This window comes from Engystomops pustulosus, chromosome 5, assembly GCF_040894005.1.
Source record: "Engystomops pustulosus chromosome 5, aEngPut4.maternal, whole genome shotgun sequence".
In the NCBI taxonomy this organism is placed as follows: domain Eukaryota; kingdom Metazoa; phylum Chordata; class Amphibia; order Anura; family Leptodactylidae; genus Engystomops; species Engystomops pustulosus.
This window is the reverse complement of record NC_092415.1, coordinates 178975373-178999405: the sequence shown is the minus strand read 5'-3', so window position 1 is coordinate 178999405 and position 24033 is coordinate 178975373.

The window sequence follows — 24033 nt, the reverse complement described above, 5'->3', positions numbered from 1 at the left end:
AACTGCTCTTTCGGAACATTACAGAAACATCGAGGCTACAAAGGCTAAAATGAATCACTGTTATTATTCCAGTTACCCTGCAGTAAACAAGTATCCATGAAAGATGTATTCATCACTATGTAGTTATCTATCACATAACTACAGCCTATGATTTATTTATTAATTTTTTTTCTTTCGAGAAGAGAAAGCGGAAACAAGTGACCGCAGGGAGCTCGAATGGATTTACAGCAGTTATCGGTAAAGCCTGGTGTAAGGCATTGTCACAAAAAATAGTAGCTGCATGGATATTCTGTTCCATTCAGATACATACAATAGGAACATTATTTTACCCCCCACTGAACTGTGATGATTGGTCGGAGGAACGAATCGTAGAAACAATTATCCCACCAGAAGTCAAGATTGAAGATTCTGCTGTATTGTTTGTTTAAAGGAGATATTGTTTTCACATTATCGGTCTATTTTTAAGGGAGTTACATAAAAAGAGAAGCTGTTCTCTTATCAACTGGGGATGAAGTGTAGAATAATTATCCAGTATTAAGGAGCAAAGATTTTCAACATAAAATGAGGAAGAATTGTATATGTTCCCCGATTTATAGGCTACCTAGAGTTAATCCTAAAATAGAAATGAATGTCCTATAGGTTAACCCATTAGGCTATTCTTTTCCATTTTTGCTTCTGTTCTTTTCACTAATCGCAGTTTTGTTCTTAAGTTGAATCTGTATGTAAGTCAGAACTGTTTATTTTATAATTGTGACCCCAGCCAGAATTTTTTTGGTCTTTTGGATTTTAAAAATGTTGGGTTGTCATACGATTAACAATAAAGCTTAATTGCAGACACCTTTGATAACGGTTATAGCTGATCATTGTAGCCTAGGGCTATAGTGCAGTAAATTACCAACATACAGAGGTCAATTTGTAACCAAGGGTTGTCTGTAAATCAGGTGTTCTTAATTAGGGGACCGACTGTACACAACTTCCAAAAATCATACCTTGGGATGGCTTCATACACCAGTTCCATACATCTGCAATGTGTTCTTCACACATATTGCTCTTCACATACTATTGTGAAGAACACCGTTCGGCGCACGTGTCTTCGGAACATCTGCAATGTGTTCTTCACTGTGTTCTTTCTGTGCTTGGGCTGGGCTGTGATGTGATCAGGGTTGGACTGTTGGTCCTGCTCCAGCCCGCTCCGCTCCAGCCTCCACTTCAGCCCCCCGATCCTCTCCTCTATGCCCGCTCCGTTTCGCTCCAGCCCCCGCTATGCTCCTCCATGCCCGCTCCAGCTCCACTCCGCTCCTCCATGCCCGCTCCAGCCCGGCTCCTCCATGGCCGCTCCAGCCCCGCTCCGCTCTTCCATGCCCACTCCAGCCCCGCTCCGCTCCTCCATTCCCGCTATAGCCCCGCTCCGCTCCTCCATGCCCGCTCCTGCCCCACTCTGCTCCTCCATTCCCGCTCCAGCCCCCGCTCCTCCATGCCCGCTCCAGCCCTTGCTCCCCTCCTCCATGCCCGCTCCAGCCCCCGCTCCTCTCCTCCATGCCCGCTCCATCCCCGCTCCGCTCCACTTCAGCCTCTGCTCCTGCATGCCTGATCCAGCCTCCACTCCGCTCCTCCACCGTTCAGCGCTCGTGTCTTTGGCTAAGTTAGCAGATGTTCGGAACATCTGCAATGTGTTCTTCACTGTGTTCTTTCACTGTCTTTTCTTAATTAAATGCTCGATCTCGAGCAGGGGAAATACTCATCCGAGCAACAAGCCGAGTAGTATGCCAATACCCGAACGAGCTTCAAGCTCGGATCGAGTATACTTGCTCATCTCTAGTTATGAGAAGTTTGCTAAAAGTCACAAAAAAACTAGCAATTTATTGATTAAATTGTCAGATGAGACAAATTTGAGACATTTGTACACCCGAAAACTGATGTAACTGCAATAAAAAATCCCCCCACTTATTTTTTCCATTTACAGAAGGCTTGTTTTTTGCAGGACCTATTGCACTTCATAGAGGCAATGGGGCACATTTACTAAGGGTCCTCAGCCGCGAATCCGTCAGGTTTTTCCCGAATATTTCCTCTTTGCGCTGTATTTCACGGGATTGTGGCGCACGCGATAGATTTTTGGCGCAATCGAGCCTACTTTCGCGCGACAGAAATCGGGGGGCGTGGCCACCGAACAACCCGAAGGATTCGGAAAAACCGCAGAATTTAAAAAGCCATTTGTGTCGCAAGATCAAGCACTCACATACACCAGAAAAAAGCAGGTGAACTCCAGCGGACCTCGGCGCAGCAGCGACACCTGGTGAATATCGGCGCACGGACCTTAGTGAATCCCGGCAGAACCCGAATCAGCGTCGGAGAACCCGCAGCTGGATCGCGACTGGACCGGGTAAGTAAATGTGCCCCAATATTTTATATTCAGTGCAATGTACTGGGAAGCATGAAGCAAATTACTTTACGTTTGCTAGGGTTGGGAAGTAAGAGTCCTCCTTACAGAGGCTGCCAATTAGACCGCTGTGTAGGTGTTTGGAGACTTTTAGCCATTGATGCTCCACTATGGAATTCTTGGAAAGTATGTCCAAGTTTTCCAGGATGGGATATGGAAACCATGTTTTCCATGATCCCAGTAGTCCTGATCTGTCTGTGATCATAGTTGTTAATCTGCAGATAATCAAGGGCACCTATCAGTTTGTCACCATTAAACCAAATGTCAGGTTCCCACAGAAGGCTTCATACTTTGTTCCATGCTTGCATAAAAATCCATAGCTCAAATCTAGCTTTAATCTCTTTAAAAAAGTAACTGGCTCTTGCAAGGAGACTCACCGTGTCACAAGGCCGTGTTTTGTGTTCAGCATTGTCTCTCTCAACTCCATCATTCTCTGTTCCTTCAGGAATGAGGGAGGGGGGAGTGAGGGGTCGAGAGAGAGTGTGGCTGTGTGCTACTTGCTGAAGAGAATTCTTGAGGGAGGGCAAAATAAGGGAGTTGGAAGAGAAGTCGGTGAGTATTCCCTTTAATATTAGATAATAGAATTATAACAGGAAGACAATAGCTACAGTATATATTTAATATTGATCAACTATCCATTACATCTGCAAATGCAGTAACCAATAAGTGGTGGTATTATTTGGACACTGTGTGATATATTATTTGGATATTTTGCTGCATGGACAACACCAAATTTAGAGGAATTGGATATAAATCTTTTGCTCCAAGGTTCATCTCAAGGTTACATATAGAAATATGTTGCCTTCAGCCTTGGGCATGGAATTTGTAGGTGTACTCTGATCTTTAGCATTCTTTCCAGGAATTGTCTAAACATACAATTTGTATCAGATTTATAAGCCCACATGACGCCAATGAGCATTGTATTTTCAAAATTACCATAACTAATTATGCATTTCAGACTATAATTTTAACAAATTAGTGTTATCGGTTAACGGCATACCATTACTTATCGCATCTGAAAACTTAATTTGTACCTCACTGATACTCATGTAACTAATGAATGTATATAAGCAATATTTATAATTTAATTGGACATGAATATTAACTTAATATATGAAACTTGATATGGTGTATGTATATGATACACACACTCACGTTAGATACCAGCATTATTTGTCTTACAACGGTTGAGCTGTGATAACAGTCACATTTTATGGGAGGGCAGTGGGGCAGAAGAGAAGTGACCCATCCCATGAGGTTATAAATGCACAGTGGTTTGGGAGGGTCGGTATTTGGTCAGGGAATGGAGACAATCAAGACTTCCATTGTATAAGCATAGTCATGTATTTCCTAATTGTCCTTCCCAGAAAAGTATCTATTTCTTTACTTATGATCAGTGTTCCACTAAAATTTCAACTGATCTTGGTTAGTTGCTCAGTATCATATTAAAATGATTAAAAAAAGACATCAGTCCATCAGGTCCAACTTATACATTATTTTGAGTTGATCTAGAAGAAGACAAATACCCTGCTAGGCTGATGCCAATTGGCCCAAAGCAAGGAAAAATTTCTTCCCGACCCCTAATATGGTAGTCGGAATAACTCCCTGGATAAACAGAAACCACTGACAAAAGGTTTTATTCCCATATGATGTGATATTATCACTCTCCAGTTGAGTTACATTCGGGAGGCTCAAACCTCCTGACCACCAACTGCAGACCATAATCTAGGCTTCCTACCTGATAACACAAAATTAGTCAATATCTGTTGCCTGGGTTTTAAAAAGTGTCCAGAAAGTTTGGACAATGCAATAATTGTGTAATGGATACCTATCTTAGTGCAGATGATCTCTAAATACCAACATGCCCCTTTAGGTGGACAGTTTTCGTAAGTGTCGGACAAAGTGAAACCAAAACACAAAAGTGACGGAAACACTTCATGAATACACGTGCAAGCTCAAAGCACCCGTTTCTTTGCGTGGTACAAAGGACCACCAGAACATATTTTGCAGCACAACCACCCATGTCGGTTATGGTGCAGTGAGACGTCTATGGGGGCAGTGATCTGAATTGTGCACCCGAAACACAGGCTCCAATACGGTTGTGTAAATGGGGCCTAAGGAGCCCTCCCTGACATACAGGCATTGTACAACAAACACTTTGCGTAAACTTAGGCAAAAAACTGTTGCAAACAGTATACCAGGCCCAATGAATAAAGTTTACTTGTTTTTGGTAGAAAGCTGACATTTTTTTCAACCCTCAGAGAAAAAGCTTTAATTATCAAACACAAAACATAGAAAAAGGGACAAAAGCGCGGTATTTGTCTTGATGACGCATTAGCATTCGGAAATATAGGCTTAAGCAATGTAATCAGGAGGTGTCAGAGGTGCACAATTACAGTGATTAGCAGTGATTCGCCTGATTAGCTGTACATTACGCCACAACCTTTGTGACCGTGTTTGATGCAATTTTATCTGTTTGTGTGATTTGTATTGATTGTATAAGTTTCTTACTAATGTCCTGTAGTTATTCAGGAGAATGGATTGCAGTAAGTAACTCTTAGCCTATGCTAATGGGTATTTATGAAAATGAGCGATGGCAGCCAGCGCCAAGTACAAGCATCATTAGCAGTGGAATCGTAATAAACTCGGCAATTTACCATCTAGAGTGTGAAGATTTAATATCTGTAGTAGCATTGTAATATGATTATCACGTTTACCATAAATTGGAAAACTTTAAATTCCTTAGCTTACAGAGGTTTTTTCTTGATTTATTTAAATTTATTATGGTATACATAAAAATATAAATGTGTATTTGATTGATATATAGGAGGGCATCCTGTTAAAAGGATCCACTACTACCGATCCTGACAGTGCACCTCAACACTTCCTTCTCCATTGAAAGCCTAGCACTCTTGCCACAAATCCAGCAGAACATAACCCATGTCGGTTATGGTGCAGTGAGACATATATGGGGGCAGTGATCTGAATTGTGCGCCCGGAACACAGGCTCCAATACGGTTGTGTGAATGGGGCCTGAGGATGTTGCCATTAAGGATGTTTGTAGAGGGCTCACAGACTGAGCCCTCCCAGACATACAGGCATTGTACAACAGACACTGGTAACAGGAATGATTGGTGCTGGGTGTCAACCCTTTAAATGCTGGTGTTACATGTGCACCTCCAGTTTGGCTAGGATTATCACCCAACCCATTTTCCTGCCAGCCACCCACCCATGAGCTCATTGGGTGTAAAAACAGTTATTCTATTTTCACCATTTCACAACACAAATTTTGATAAAAAATGTTTCAAAGATTGTAAATTCCTCAAAATCATAGCAATGACAACACCACTAATAATACCACTAATAATGACACCTTACACTGGTCCCAAATCCAAAATATGAATAAGTTATTCATGTCAGAATATAGAAAAATTAAGCCATATTTTTATACAAAATATTTGAATGTCTGGTCAAATTGGATTATATTTTATGATTTAAATTTTGAAATTTGGAACAATTTAATATCAAATACACCTCTTTATAGCCTTTTACGGGGTATTCCCATGAAGACAAGAATCTTAAATATACTCAGGATAACAAAATCCAATAATATTAATTCTCTAATTTAATGTTATTAACAAAAATACAACATTTCACATATATAATTCCAACATGTCTCTATCAGTCGTCGTGTATACAATTTGGGTTGCCCCGGGATCCGACTGTAAATGTTCTCACTTTGGTTGGGCAGGTGCAGATTCTTCTCATGAATAACTTATCCAGTCCACACGATGCAGTGTGCTCTCTGTATCCAATCTCTCCCCCCTGCATTACAAGACCAGCTCAGACACAGGCACTTCCTGCCAGCAAGCAGCATGACAAGAATTACACTACAAACTACAGATAAGATCTGTAAAGCAGAGCTGACTGTGTGTTGTTGCCGAGATGTAGCAGAACTGAGAGTGTCATTGTGTTTTATATCCATTGTTTTTTTCCATCACTTTTTCTGTGTCAGATTCTAATGAATGTTCGGAAGCTAAATAAAAGTGTAGATAAACCTGTACCCTGATAATCTAAGCACATTGTCAGCACACAGCATCTCACAGCACAGAGGGATCATGAGGTGTCTGCTCAGAGAGTCCCCTCTGACCATCACCGAGTCATAGGAGCTAAAACAGAAATAAAACTGAGTATAATTGTAAAGTAAGGGATTAAAAATGATCTTTTTTGTGTAAACATCACTAAGGGATTAAAACTGGAGAACTTTCTTTCATGGGCAAACCCCCTTAACATTAGCTTATAAATACTTTATTTTCTGTGCTTTAAAATAAGATGTAATGTGTTTTGTTGTAGCCCGAGCGCAGCAGTTAGGATTAAAATTAATGTCAGCTTGGGAAGAACAGCAATTGTCTGGTATCTAAACCCATCAAGAAAGCTGTTTATGAAACAAAAATGAATTAAGATGCATTAACTACACCGCAGGAAAGTGTGACCATCTGCTTTTTTCTCCTGACTGCAAAATTGTTCTTTCATTTTCATGTGTTTTAAACAATTTTCAGTAATAAATGTGTCTTGTAAATTACAAATAAAAATGTGTCATAAAATCATCAAGCCTCTATCCCATATGTTAATTTTTATAAGGTTTAGGACTGAAAATCACGATTTTAGAGACTCCTGACAATTTCTACAATGATTCACTAAGAGAATTCTTGGTTTATCAAAATGACAGTATATCAAGCTGGTGGAAGCCGGTGGTTTAATACAAAGCTTTATGAGGACAGATGGAGGGGAAATCTCATCTCTGTTTAGTAATGAAACAAAAATCAGGACAGGCTACAGTCACTAGCATTACAATTGTTAATTACTTAGTTTACATTATCCCTAATTTATTATTTTAATTCTTTTTTTTTTTAAACTGTTATTTTTTTTACTTCTATAATTTATTTTGTGTGTGTGTATATTTATATTTTTTTCTTAATGAATGTATGTAGAAAAATATGTTTCATTTATTTAAATGAAATTACAACATTCTGCACAAAGTAAGGGCTCATGCACAGAGGTTCAGGTGTGCAGCCCATGGAAGCGAGCCATATGTGGTCCTGATCCCACAGACTTTACACAGTGCAATGGACGGGAGTGCCTGCATTATATGGAAATATAATCCAAGGACATCCTGTCTACTGGCTAAACAGAGACCAGCAGTGACGGGGACACCACCGGTTAATTCTCAGAAAGCAGTTAGTAGAGGCTTATTGTTTTTATAGCCCTCCCAGCCATATATATATATGTTTTTTTTATTCCCAGACAAATATTTCCCATTTCCTTAAAGGGGTATTCCAGGAATATGAATGTCTGACACAAAAACCCATGATGATATAAATAAATGAATACAACAATACTCAATGTCATTAGTCACAATATGGAGCTTAAATACCTTATATACTCGAGAATAAGCCTAGTTTTTCAGCACAAAAAATGTGCTGAAAAACTCAAACTCGGCTTATACTCGAGTCAAAAAAATAAATATATCTAAACTCACCTTTCCGGCGACCCCTGTACATCTTCTGTGCGATCTGTCCGGCAGCGGCGGCAGGCTATATACACTGGGGCAGGGTCTGGCAGGCTATATACACTGGGGCAGGGTCTTGCAGGCTATATACACTGGGGCAGAGTCTGGCAGGCTATATACACTGGGGCAGGGTCTGGCAGGCTATATACACTGGGGCAGGGTCTGGCAGGCTATATACACTGGGGCAGGGTCTGGCAGGCTATATACACTGGGACAGGGGATGGCAGGCTATATACACTGGGGCAGGGGCTGGCAGGCTATATACACTGGGGCAGGGTATTGCAGGCTATATACACTGGGGCAGGGTCTGACAGGCTATATACACTGGGGCAGGGTCTGGCAGGCTATATACACTGGGGCAGGGTCTGGCAGGCTATATACACTGGGGCAGGGTCTGGCAGGCTATATACACTGGGGCAGGGGCTGGCAGGCTATATACAATGGGGAGGCTGTGACCAATGCATTTCCCACCCTCGGCTTATACTCGAGTCAATAGGTTTTCCCAGTATTTTGTGGTAAAATTAGGGGTCTCGGCTTATACTCGGGTCGGCTTATACTCGAGTATATGCAGTAGTTTGATTTTATGATTTACAAAATGTATGGCCTCTCTAAAGTAGGTGGAGTTATCACCAAGATGGCCGCCACTGGAAAATACAAGTCCCATGATCCTTTAGTTCTCAGTAACTCCTCCTCCCTCTTATGCTCTGCTCCCGGTGATGATCTAGCAGGTTTTCTTGCTCTGTTACCATAGTAATGATGTGTAACTGCCATCACCACACACTGGCCATACTGGATGCACTGCAACCAACTGACTACAGCCAAACTTAGTGGTGATCACATGACCTGCCCAGGCAGGTGCAGGACATGTGATGTGGACATGTGACCAGCGGCCATCTTCTGTTCTGCGACGGACCGCGCGGAGGAAATTAACTGACTAATTAAAGGGCCAGTAGCATTTTATTTCTTCATTACAGTCTATGTCATCAGCATTTTTCTGCTAAGGGGAGCAAAATTTTAAATAACAACTAATTACACATTAGCTTATATTTTAAGGATCCATTTGCATATGAATTATGCTTATTCCTGGAATACCCCTTTAAAGATTTCCTTTAAGAAAATGCCCACATGCTTCCTCATTGTACCCATTTGATGGCCAGAATTGGTGGTCCACTTTATTATCCAGAGCCTGGATGTTACTGAAACCTCTGCACTGCTCATAGCTATGTCCCTGGGAAACATATTAGGCATCTGTTCAACAAAAGTATTTAGCAGGGCCCTGTGCATTAACCTTTAGATTATTTTAATAAAGAAAGATTGAGAAATGATGTACACAAAAAACTTTTAGATTTTAGATGTTTTCAATAACTTCCCATTGTAATTGTATCAACTGCCCAGGGGAGCTGATTGTGTATCATTGTGTTTTTCTGAACTACAGCAGTGTGAGCACAACTGTAAGCTGGCTGTGCTATTGGCTAGATTAGCACCATACCTGTCTCTTTTCTGCAACGAAAGCTCTTGTTTATGGTTAGTCAAGCTGTTGTGATTGACTGCCCAATATTCCTAGGTGAGAATTGAGGGCATAGAGTTCTTTCTAGTTAGCTCCATGCTTTGCTTGTTACTCTGATCATTGCTTTCCTGGTATTCTGACCTTTGGCTCTTGTTCTAACTACTCTACTGCCATGTGATTTTGTACTGGCTTTGTCCTTTTTGTTGTGACCTGGCTCTAATTATTATTTCTATCTGTTTATATTGTTTTGTCTTTGTCTAAGTGTTTTGCACATTGGCACAGAGAGAGATCATATACCAGTTATTGACCATCACCTAGGTTAGTTTCAGGTAAGTAGCTAGGGTGAGATTGGTGGGTTCAGAATTAGAGCTCACTGTTTTGTTTGTTTTTCTGTTTCTAGTTCCCACATAACTGTAACAGTGCTTTATGTCATAAAGAAACTAAAAATTATGTTAAATTCTAAATAGTGTAAAATTGTACGTATCTAGTAAATCCTATGAGTAATTTAATGTATTAATTTGCAAAGAATATTAATAGAGGTATAAAAGTGTGTATTAAGGATAAATGGATGTACTAAATATTAAAATGTATTACAAAAAACCCACTTGAGGAGACTCTGGCGGCTAGTAAGGAGAACACATATGTTGCTATGGGAATGAATTAATTTAGTTTATGAAACAAAGTACGTAACATAATATTTGTAAAAATCTTCTCACATTTATAACCCTGGGGCTGCATTCACATTAACGTATGCCCGGCCGTAACCTGGGTGGGCATAAGGGACACACGCTGGATATGAGGATGAGTGAGCACTGCGTTACGTGAGACATGTAGCTCACTGTAGTGTGACATACACATTGCACTTCTATGGCTGCCATATATGTTGTGTGTATGGGGCACTGTAGCATGCACAGCCTTTATGTCTCTATAAACCTGTACTAATGGCCTGCAAAGGTGATTTCTATAAGAAGATAAATTCCTCTTCCTGGGCCACCAAGTATGATAGTTAATATGAAATCTCTTCGCTGAGGATACAATTTGCAGCAATTGATTGTAAATGATTCCATATTTATGGAATGTTTATACCATTCATTTACATTTCCAGTTTCCCAATGCAGGTTTATTTTATGGGTTTCGCTGCAGTACATAATTTCTTCTGTAATAATTTTTAGCCACTGCAAAGCAACGTGCTTTTTTATCTAACATTTTTTTTCTTCTGCTAGCATACACAAAATATCCGTCTGTTTTAGGGAAACATGGCGGCATGGAATTGTAAGAAAAGGCAAATTTAGGCCTCATGCATATGACCATATTTTAGTCTGTGAGCTAGTCGCGCAAATTGCTGCTAGCTGATGTCCCCCTTCTGACTCCTATTATGCACAATTACGGACAGTGAGGCCACCATATCTCACCCCACCATAAATGTGGCAAGTGAGGAATAAAGAGCAGGACCAATTCATAACCGGATTTGCTGTATGGCCGGGCACTTTGAGTGGAGCTCACCATGCTCATGACAGCCAGACTGGAAACAGCAACACTCAGCCTGTTGTTTGTGGCCTGAATTCACACGACTGTATGAAAATGGCCGTATACTACCCGCACCATACCGTTTTTTATGGATTACATATGGCCACATTCATTTCAATTAATAATACGTCCAACTATTTATATTGCCATTGTTAACACCATACTGTATACTGGCCATATAAAAATATACAGCATGTCCTATTTTCTCTCAGTTCTGTACGGCCCATAGAAGTCTAAGGGGACATATAAATACGGGTGAAATATGTTCTGCATACGGATGAAAAATGTCATGTATATATGGTCTCATGCAGCTTGGAAATACGGGACTGGAGAAATCACACGTTCATGTGAATAAAGCCTAAGGGTACATTCACACAGCCGTATCCTCCTGCGACCACAGCCAGGCGCGCATACCGATGTGCACTGGAGAGGAGCAGGAGGTGACCGCTTCGCCATCTATAGAGAAAAGAGCATGTTCTATCTTTTCCCTGTGTACAGCGCGGAACTGTGTCACACGTGTTTGCGCCGCATATACATTCCCCCAGAAGGCCGTCTGAATGTACCCTAAGGCTTTCACATGAATGAATGACTTCTCCAAGTATTTTTGTGTTGTGTGAGGGTCCTATCACACTGACGTGGGCTGGCCATAGCCCAGGGAAGCACACGTTTGCGCGTTAGAGAAGAGTTGGGATGAGCACTGTTCACCCTTCCCCTCTCCATAGGAAACAGCACCTCATGGCTGTTCTTACAGCTGAAGATAGAGCATGTGCTCATTGTACCATGCCCAGGTACCATAGGCGTCTATGGAGACTTATATTGGGCTGCAAACTTGCCACTGGATATTTGTCCGTGCGACAGTCATCTGAATGCTGCCCGAATCTTATATACGTGACGTTTTTCATTCATATGTGCACGTATGTCACTGTATCTGTACCATATTCATAATAAATACAGTGGACTAGCAAATGATGGTTGATGGATGGCTGATTATTGGCTGGCTGACAGAATGCCTCCCACTGGTGCTGGTCTCCCTGGATATTACATATATATATATCGCAGCATACGGTGCACAACCATATGCACCACGTTAGCAACACATTTTAAAATTCTCCCACTTTTATGGGACGTATGCAATGAAAATACTGGAGAATATAAGACTTACGCTATTTTTTTTTTACTTCTCACAGATAGTACAGTACGGTACAGGTGACAATTCAGCAATATTTCCAATTGAAATTAATGTGGCCATTTTCTGGGAGAGTTTGCAGCTGGATGTCCGTTGCTTTGGCATCAGAAAATTGGATTGGAATTAGATAAATCCCATCAACACTTTTAGTACGACATCTGCAATGCAAACTGATTTTAAATCTGCAGTATAAATTTTTGCTTGATATTTCTTTATAGATAACCTTCAAATACACGGGATGGGGGTCGGTGGTTATTTCCACTACATCTACATATTCACAGTTTATACAATGACTTCAAGGTTTCCATTTCAAAATAATCACCTTTCCATCCTAAAGCCACACGATTGGTATGAGGTGTTCGTCTAGATACGCTGCATCACATGTTCACCAAACTTGGCTTTGTTCACTTGTACCAATCACTTCTACTTTAGTCGTGTATGTCCAAATGTCTTGTGGTTTGTACTTTTGCCTTTTATCTAATTTTAGCTGTGCTGACATATTCTTTTCAGACGGACGATGTTTTCTCCTGGCAACACTTCTAAACTAATTGTATCAAAAGTATTTTACGACCGGCAGTCCACGAGTTTAACAAATCTATGCATCATTCATGGCATATTTTTCCCATCTTCATTTCCAAACCTCAATAACATTGTGTGCACATTTTTCTATGTGTACTGTCATGAATGTGAACATTTAACATGCTAACTAAAGCCTTTAAAGTCTTAGATGTAGCTTGTGGGTTTTTGTAGTTTCGGTAAGCATTGCATGTTCTGACTATGTGATAAATTTGTTGGGATGTTCACTCTGGGAGAGATAGTCAACTTTCATGCTGGAAATTGTTTGCCTTGTAATTGTTTCAACAATTGCTTCCCTAAGATCATTGCCGATGTCTTCCTTGGCACACACTCCCAAATGCTCTAGACCTGGAAACTGCCAGAACTCTTGCTGTTATAGAGGTGGTCATGTGTGATGGTGGTCAATAAATATTATAAAATTGGTATTTTATTGACAGCACCTGGGTTTGCTTACTTCATTCACACATATCAGTTTGTATTGATCTAATTTTAAAATCATCTAAGATTCAGATGATTTTTTTTTGTTATTTTATGTCCAGACACATACAGATAGGTATTTGCATTTGCAAGTGATTTAAAGGAAAGCTGTCAGTTAAACTAAGCCAAACTAAGCAACATATATTTTAAAACAGCTTTAATACAGAAGTAGAACTATCCCTATAGTATTCCCCCACATGCCTGTAAAGTTCCACATTCCATTCATAAAGTTACCTTACCATCTATTCAAATGACTGCATGTGAGTACGATCATCATATTTCCTTTAAGCTGAGTAAATTGAATCTGCAGAATCAGTTACGTCTGTAGCTTATTCCATCCCCTCCAGAATGAGAGAGACTCTGGCTGTGTGGGACTTGCTGATGAGAATTCCCGACGAAGGGGTGAATGAGGGAGCTAGTCTCGCCCGAGTCACACGGCCAGCATCTTTCTCATTTGTGAGGGAAGGGGAATGATGTAGCAGAACTGAGTTGAAAAGAAATCAAGCCCTTAGTCTTTCTGGAAGCTGGAGGCATTGTGAGTCAACTTTACGGACAGACTGCAGAACTTTACAGGCATGGGAAGGAACAATATACAGTATGGATTGTTGTTGTGCTGTATAATAGAAGTTTCCAAAGGTATGTTTAGTAAGTGTTGGTTAGTATAATTGACAGGTTCCCTTTATCATCATTGTTCTCCTTTTTTTAAAAATAATAATGATTTGAATTGAATATTATCATGTACATTTTCTAATTAAAACATGAAATACATTGTAAAACAATAGTTTTCCTCTTAGCACAAAGTAGGGTATTTTTGTAGCAGAAACTTCTAATAATATCTCTCGGTCACTTTATAGCCGCACTTCACTCAAGTGAATCTTTATAAGTAATCCCCTAAGATTTTTGAAGATTGGATCATTAATTGAATGTGAAAAGCAGTCATTGAATTTGCAAGGGTGAGAAATAAATAGAGCTTTTTAAAACTCATTATGGTTAATCTGGGGCACACACAAGAGTGCTGAAACCTGAAGAAACGAATCACAATTACACAGAAACTCAGCACCAATCCAGCACTCTGCGTGCCATAAGCAAATCTTCTTAGCACTGTGTATTCTGAAGTTGACCCGGATTCTCTTTAAGGTCTTGGATACATGGGGCAAGTTACAGATTCAGCATTGTGCATAAGGTTTAAACAAATCCTATCCACATGCTGCATAGAAAGGAAAGTGACTTTGAAAAGGTGGCACAAAAACTGGAAAGGGTTGTGTAAAGAGTAAGTACTCTTCTAGTAAAAGGTCTTGTTCGCGTTGAGTTACTCCACAGTCCTTCCTCTCCGTTCTATGCAAGAGCAAAGATTTTAACAGTCTCTAATCATTTTTCACAGTTTGTAGATCTTCTTATCATGTCGTAATTACTCAAGAAGGCAAAGTTCTAAGAAAGAGCTGTAGTAGATGTCTTGTTAGTTACTGCATCAGTCCCTCAGAGAGCTGGGACTTTAAAGCAAGTCAGTGCAAAGAGCTATGAGGGAATAAGCAAGACCCCGCACCTCCCCCACTGCACTTGAGAAGCTACAATTCTGGAATATAAATCCAATTCTCAAAGAAATTCTGCTTCTACTAACATCAGACACAAATAAATGATTAAACAGATCTCCAGGGCTTCTCTCTGGTCTTGGGTCTTGGCTCCTGTGCACAATGTGTGGCCAACCTTCTTCCCTGATGCTTGTAAATTATATCTTCTCATAACTACAAATCAATATTTTCCTACAAAGCTGAAGCAAATTCATCACATACCTGGTAGTCAGGTTATTGGTAACAACATGCTTTAAAGCCACCTGTTTCCAATGTGGCCCTATTTCTCTCTTTGAGCCACTGCGCTACATTTACTAACAACAGTAACTAACTAAATGCATTTTGCCTGTGTATAGTGCAGGGGGCGCCAGATTCACGATTTATGGTGCATGTTCTTCATGAATCTGGTGCTCCCTGTACTGCCCCGACAGAGTGCACTCTGCCGTGATTCACTAAGATCGTCGAGCAGTCCGACAAAAGGGAGCAGTGCGACCCTTAGTAAATGAGCCCCAAAGTGTCAGTGAAGCAGTGTGTCAATGATTACATATACCATCACACTTTCCATAGAAATAAAGAAAGTCAGTAGCAACCAAGTGTCTCCCTAAATCAGTGGTTCTCAACCTGTGGGTCGAACATCCAAAACATAGGGGTCGCCTAACTTCATCGGAGCCCTGATTTTATTGCATTTGAGCACAAATACAATATTCTTGTACATGCGAAGAGAGAAAACTATAAAAAAGTTGGTCTCACGTACCCATGTGGAGGCAGTCTTGAGGCAGTGGAAGGCTGTGTGGGAGTGCTCGGCGTCTTGCTGGCTTTATATCCAAACGAAACCAAAAAACGGAGTAGACGTGGCACATCCAATAAAAAATAACGTTTATTCTTCCCACATTAAAAAATCTGTGCAGTGAACATGGAGGCGAGCCACCATGTTCACTGCACAGATTTTTTAATGTGGGAAGAATAAACGTTATTTTTTATTGGATGTGCCACGTCTACTCCGTTTTTTGATTCTTGTACATGGTTTGGGGTCACCGCAACATGAGGAACTGTATTGCGGGGTCACAGCATTAGAAAGGTTGAGAACCACTGCCCTAAATAATTGAACATCAGTAAGTTTGACCATCACCATAAAAGCAGTATTTTGAGCAGCTGTTTAGACTGGAGCATTTAGTCAGGAATTCAAACAATACCAACAAGGAAATGTGGCAGCAATAATACAAAAGAGGCAATTTTTGTTGTCCATTAACATGAGAAAGGTAATTTCCAAACATATTAACCTCTTCATGACATCCCATTATAAGTATATGTTGGGCTGTCATGAAGGGGAGTATGGAGAGGGATCTCCACAGACAATGAGTGTCAGCTGTATTACACAGCTGATACTTGCCAGAAACTGCTGCAATCATTACTGGCATTGGCAGTTAACCTTCAGCTCCTTGACGTTATTAATGTGCACCAATAAGAGCAATGACAGCTGGGAGCCTTTCAAAGGCTCCCCTAGCTCTTATTAGTAATTCTATATTGCAGTCTCTCTGCAATATACTTTCATTTAGAAACAGTAAATCTACTATATACTGCAAAATAGTTGTATTTCAGTATACTGTATAAGTGATCTATCCTCTGGGTTCCCTGGGAAGGGGGGTGAAATATTGGTAAAATAAAGAAAAAAATGTTTACAACATTTAAAAAAAATAAATGAAAAATAGAAAATTAAATCCCCCTCTTTCCCCAGAACAAATATAGAAATAAATAAGCAAAATCATACAAATATTAGTGATAAGGATATCACACTGGTCTAGGATGCCATCTTACATACTGTCAGACATTTTAAAGACTCAGCATTCATTTTACATAACTTTGTGTAGTGAAACTAAAGTTTGGGTGGGGTTCTTCCCTAAGCAGGGCACACAAAGACCTAGTGCTCTCTAGCACCACCTAGGGGAAGGTATCCAGGTGAACACCTGGGCATTTTGTTTATGTGAAGACAGCCAATGGTTCTACATTCCTTTGTGTCCTACCATCCAATAGTGTTGCATTTCCAGGGTCAAACCACCCAATAGTATTGCCCGCTTCTGTACTTGCAGGCCCTTTGCAGAGTGTGTTATGACTTTCCAGATAAGAGTTTCAGTGCCAAAGAGAATAAAGCAGTCTCGAGCTAATCTTCAGAAAGGACAGTGTGTATTTTACAAATCAGCATAGCATAGGCCATGGAAATCTGCCACCATCTAAAAATGGCATTCCTGGTGACAGGTGCACTTTAAAGTTCATCATTCAAGAGCAGTAAAAATTGTTCACAAGTGGAAAACATTTACAACAAGCCAAGTTTTTTAGCACAAAAAAATGTGCTGAAAAATCTCACCTTGGCTTATACTTGAGTCAAGAAAACAAACAAACAGTGTACTCACCTTTCGACGTCCCCCTGGTACATCCTCCTCTATACAGCGATGCTCCAGCATCGGCTCCGTGTCTCCGGATCGCATGGGGACACGGAACCAATGCCAGAGCATTGCTGTATAGAAGAAGACCAGCCGGGTGAGTACATTGTTTGTTTTTTTATAATGGGGGCAGGGGCTGCAGGCTATATACTAGGGGGCTGGCAGGCTATATACTTAAATACTTAAACCCATTCTTAAATTTTGGGAAGAAGTCATAGAGGAAATTTGTGGAGTATGACAAATTAACATTCCACAATCTTCAAATATTATGATTTTGGGAAATTTAATATTGGGCAACAGTCATAGATGGGGTGGCTGGAGTGACTATGGGGGACATCATTTGCTGGGGGGGTAATGGGGGAAATATCAGTTGCCGGGGGATCTGTACGGGACATCAAATGCTGGGGTGGCTGTGGGGAACATCCGTTGCTTAGGGACTGTGGGGGACATCAGTTGCTGGGGGCTATTTAAAACATCAGTTGCGGGCAGTGCTGTGGGGGACATCAATTGTTGGAAGGGGCTTAGCTTACTGGAGGATGTGGGGGACATTACTTACTGGTGAGACTGGTATTGAGCTGGCATTAATAAATTTAAGGTCACAGTGAAGGGGCATAAGTAGAGGCCACTGGTATTCAGTGTATTATTACATGTTCAGCCTCGTTTAGAGGGAACATTATTAGATTGGTGGTACAATGAGGGGGGTTAAGTGTAAAGTATGGGACCATATACTGTGAAGGGGCAGTAGTTGTGGGAGCCACAATGGGTACAATGGGGCACCTTTACTAAGGGCTGTGCGCCAGTTTTCTGTCAGACCTTACATGTTCTTTTAGGTGAAAACTGAGAGGAGTGAAAGGTATAACAATAGAGGGTGATAAAGAGGGACAAAGAGGTAAAAAAGAAAGCAGAGAGGAAACTGTAAACAAGGGGACTGGTGTATTAAGATTGGCACTTTTTGCACGTGTCTTAATTTCATCAGGGCACCTGGCAGGTGACATGCCAGAATCACTAAAAGATTCTCATTTCTTAGTAATTTTGGCTCATCACTCTTATGCTGAAATGGAAATCTATGGCAGGTCTGACATGGGGCAGATTTGAACTATAATCTGCACCAAAAATGTGCTTTTAACTCCCTACGGGAGTTTCTTTTAGCCTTAAGGACGCGGCCCCATTTTTCAAATCTGGCCTGTGTCACAATAAGTGCGTATAGCTTTGGAACGCTATGAGAAATCCAGCGGATTTTGAGATTGTTTTCTAGTGACACATTGTACTTCAAATTTCGTTAAAAATTTGGATGAAATCTTTTGTGTTTAGTCATGAAAAAAAACTAAATTTGGCAAAAATTTGGAAAAATTCTTTATTTTCAACGTTCTAAATTATCCAGTTTTAATGCAGATAGTCATAGCTCCCAAATAAATTCATAACTTACATTTCCCAAATGTCTGCTTTATGTTGGCATGGTTTTTAAAAGATTCCACATATTTTCCTAGAATGTTATGAGGCTCAGAATTTAGGCATCATTTTGCACATTTTTTGTAAAATCACCAAAACCTGCTCAACTTCAATTGACACTGAGAGGCCTAAATAATCGCGAGACTCGTAAATGAACCCATTATGGAAACTACATCCATCAACGTATGAAAAACCACTTTTAAGAATTTTGTTAATCCTTTAGGTGTTTTATAGGGGTCAAAACAAAATGGAGGTGTGGTCTACAAATTGTAATATTTTTTCACAATACATTCAATTTGGGTGGAAAATTAAACATTTACAATGGATTGCATGCAGGCACATGCACAGACAGTTTACAGTCAGACCGGAAGGGGTCTGACTGCATGGAAGATCGGGCAGTTCCGGGACACTCATCAGTCCTCGGTAAGCGGCACGGGAGATCCAATCCATAGCGGAAACACCCTTACTCGCTGCGGTGATAGACAGCTGACAACCGCTGCTGACAGCCGTTCGTGAGCCGGTGCCAGAACCAGGACATTATAGCACGTCCCCGTGCGCTTAGCATCTATATAACGTCTAGGTGCGCCTAGGGGTTAAAGAAAACTTACTATGAGGAATATACCATCAGAAGTAGATGTGATGGTGGATTCCTCATGCTGCTTCTGCCCTAATCTGTAATTTAATAATCCAGGAACCTAAATAACTTGTTATAAACTTTATTTTAGTAATATGTAAATTAACTGCAGAGGCTACTGGGGCGTGGAGTAGCCTTAGCTCCCAGCGCCCGGTCAGGCTATTGCACGCCCTGTAGCCTCTACATGTATTTTACATATAACTAAAATAAAGTTTTAACAAGTTAGTATTCCAGTATTATTAAATTAAAGATTAGGGCAGATTTTTTTTTACTAGGCTTTAATATATGTTGAACCTGTAATTATTTTATATATACTTTAAAGGGAACCTGTCACCAGGTTACAGGTTACAGAAGCCCATTACATCTGCAGTTCATATATACCTTTCTGCTTTCCCTAAACATTTGCATTACAATATAATTGTGTGTTATAACTTACCTTGCATCCTGAGAGAATCCTCTTTGTAGTCCCAGGGGTTGAGCTTTGGTTTAAAGGCATTTCAAAAACCAACACGTGACTTGTCTGTGCTGTTCACTCCTCAGCTCTCAGCACCCACCTCTTTGTTCCTTCACATGAACAGAGCTCACAGCCTGGTGAGCTTATATCAATGGGGGAGGGAGGAGCTGTACAGCACCACAAAGATGGGGGCTGAGAGCCAACCCCTGGGACTAAACAGAAGATTAGGGCTCCTGTAAACAGTCTTTAGTGAAAATGAGGTCCCTGATTACAGGTTACCTTTAAGAAATTGAATAGGAAATAATATGTGTCAGATTTTAAAATTAAAATTCGGACGTTCTATGGGACGTTCTTTGGGAATTGGTCGTTGGTGTTTATAAATGCATATTTTTTTATATTGGAGCCCTTCATAGTATCATAGTATCATAGTATATAAGGCTGGAAGGAGACGCAAGTCCATCAAGTCCAACCTTCAAGAATTAAATAAATGTTTTATCCCCATAACCCGTGATATTTTTTCTCTCCAGAAAGTCATCCAGGCCTCTCTTGAACATGTACATAGAGTCGGCCATAACAACCTCCTGCGGCAGAGAGTTCCATAGTCTCACTGCTCTTACAGTAAAGAACCTTTGTCTATGGTGATGGTAGAATCGCCTCTCCTCTAGGCGTAGAGGATGCCCCCTTGTCCTGGTCACAGGCCGAGGTATAAAAAGATCTTTGGAGAGATCCTTGTACTGTCCGTTCAGGTATTTGTACATTGTAATGAGGTCTCCCCTCAGTCGTCTTTTTTCTAAACTGAATAATCCCAAATTTTGTAATCTGTCATTGTATTCTAGTCCCCCCATTCCCCTAATAATCCTGGTTGCTCTCCTTTGCACCCGTTCCAGCTCTATTATATCCTTTTTATACACTGGTGCCCAAAACTGTACACAATATTCCATGTGTGGTCTGACCAGGGATTTGTATAAGGGCAAAACTATGTCTTTATCATGAGAATCTATTCCTCTCTTGATACATCCCATTATTTTATTTGCTTTAGCAGCAGCCGCCTGGCTCTGGTCACTAAAATTAAGTTTACCATCCACCAATATGCCCAAGTCCTTTTCAGCTTCAGTTTTACTAAGTAATTGACCGTTTAGAACATAATTATACTTTTTGTTTCCATGGCCCAAGTGCATAACTTTACATTTATCTACATTAAACCTCATCAACCATTTCTCTGCCCATCCCTCAAGCTTCCACAAATCCCTCTGTAATGCTAAACTATCGACCTCAGTATTTATTACTTTACACAGCTTAGTATCATCTGCAAATATTGAAACTTGACTGTGTAAACCCACTACAAGGTCATTAATAAAAATATTAAAAAGAAGTGGCCCCAATACTGACCCCTGTGGCACTCCACTGGTAACATCAACCCAATCTGAGAATGTGCCATTAATGACCACCCTCTGTTTTCTATCACTAAGCCAATTACTTACCCAGATACACAGATTTTCTCCTATTCCCAGCAGTCTCATTTTGTATACCAACCTTTTATGTGGCACGGTGTCAAATGCCTTTGAGAAGTCCAGATATACAACATCCACAGCGTCCCCCAGATCCAGTCTTGAACTTACCTCCTCGTAGAAACCAATCAGATTAGTCTGACAGGACCGATCTCTCATAAACCCATGCTGACGCTGGGTTATAAGGTTGTGCACAGTGAGATACTCCAGGATAGCATCTCTAATAAACCCCTCAAATATTTTCCCCACCACAGCAGTTAGACTTACGGGTCTGTAGTTTCCAGGATCGCTATTTGATCCTTTTTTGTATATTGGTACCACATTTGCTATGCGCCATTCCTGTGGAACATAACCAGTCCTCAGTGAATCTTCAAATATTAAAAATAACGGTCTGTCTATCACGGTACATAATTCATGCAGAACCCGGGGGTGTATGCCATCTGGCCCCGGTGATTTATCTATCTTAGTGGTTGCGAGGCGGCGCCGTACCTCTTCCTGGGTTAAACTGTTGACATTATAAAAAGAATTAACATTATTCCTCATTGTGTCTTCCACCAGGGGATTTTCCTGGGTAAAGACAGTTGAGAAGGCGACATTCAGTAGATTGGCCCTTTCCTCATCTCCTTCCACCATGACCCCCATGTTATTTCTAAGGGGACCCACACTCTCTGTTTTTAGTTTCTTATCATTTATATACTTGAAAAATAATTTGGGATTATTTTTGCTCTCCCTGGCAATATTTCTTTCAGTCTCTATTTTTGCGGCCTTTATCTGCTTTTTACAGGATTTATTTTTCTCTCTATAATCCTGTAATGCCTCATCACTACCTTCACGTTTTAGCACCTTAAATGCTTTATCTTTCTCGCTTATTGCTTTCCTTACAAGACTAGTTAGCCACATAGGGTTTTTCTTGTTCCTTTTATGCTTTTTCCCATAAGGTATGTGTTTCTCACAGGACTTTTTCAGAATATATGAGAAAAAGTCCCATTTTTTCCAATAGAAAGCTGTAGGTCCTATTGCAACATTTGTATGTGCAGCATTTGGCTCCAGTTTATTCGATATCACCAGCTAAAACTAATTCATGTGCTTATTTTTCCGACACATTTGTCTACATTACTATACTATCACATATCTCAGAGGAGATTCTATATGTCTGTGGGGCAAGCGAAAAATAGTAACTAAGAACGGAATATAACCACATGTTTTCTAATCGTTTGGTAGACTTCTTTATGCTCCTGGGCATTATTACATCTCACAGATCGGAGAATATTTACTTTCCATACAAGACAAATTATCTCGCTGTTTCCCATTCTATTAAGGGATTGTGTTTTCGATATTAAACTTTTCCCAGAAGGAGCGTGCATCACTTAAAGGGTTTGATGAGTTTCTAATTAATTATTGTTCTTAGAAAAGCAGACATTGCTTACTCACATACAGATGTAGCCACATTTAAAGTGACACTTAAAGGGGTATTCCCAGGAAGACAAGTATTCCAGGACGAGCTCACACTTATACACACTGACTTCCTGTTAGCAAACTTCAGAAGCAGCAAGCAAAGAGCTAAAAGCTACAGGCAGATAAGTTCTTTATCCTGGGAGGGCGAGGGAGGCACATCAGATCTGATAGTGTGAGAGCAGAGATGTAGCAGGGCTGACTGTGTCATTGTGTGTTATAAGAATCTCATGGATCACATCATCTCTGATCTATGATTTGTTTCATCTCTCTTTCTATGTGTCAGATACTGTTAAAATGTCCAGAAGGTAAATAAAAGTGTAGATAAACCTGTACCCTGATAATCTAAGCACACAGCATCTCGTAGCACAGAGGAATCATGAAGTGTTTACTTAGAGAGTCCCTGCCCACACTGACCATCACAATATTACACTGACCATCAATGAGTGATAGGAGCTAAATGAGTGATATTATAAAGTAAGGGGTTAACCCCTTCGCGCTCCGCGGCGGATATATCCGCCACGGAGCGCAGTGACTTAGCGCTCAGTGGCGGATATATCCGCCACGGCTCCTATGCCGGCTCGGCTCTGGATCAGAGCCGAACCGGCATCGGGAAACACGGGGTGCCGGCTGTAACTAATAGCCGGCACCCCAGTGTAACACCCGCGATCGGAGTTGTCTCCGATCGCGGGTGCTTAACCCGTTAGATGCCGCGGTCAGCGCGACCGCGGCATCTAACAAGTATCTGGGGGGTCTTTCCCCCACGATCGGCCCCCCCGAACCGTTTTCGGGGGGCGCCGATCGTTGCTATAGTAACTCTGGGGTCCGATCTGGACCCCAGAGTTACTAGCAAGAATTGCCAGTAAGATGGCGTCTGTGACGTCATCTTACTGGCAAAGTGCCAGCCTATGCAAGTGCATAGGCTGACACTGATAATACTCTGCAATACATGAGTATTGCAGAATATTATCATGAACAAGCAATCAGAAGATTGCTTCTTCATGTCCCATGGTATAAAAGTGAAAAAGTAAAAAAAAAAGTTATTCAATAAAAAAATAAAGTCATAAATCACTAAAAATGCCCCAAACCCCCAAAACATATAAAGAGACATATAACTCAAAAAAAAAGTCTAAATCATAACACAAACCCCACATATATAGTATCACCGCGTCCGTAACAACCCGTAGAATAAAAGTAAATCATTATTGAACCCCCACGATAAACGCCGTAAAAAAAAACTGTTATAAACCC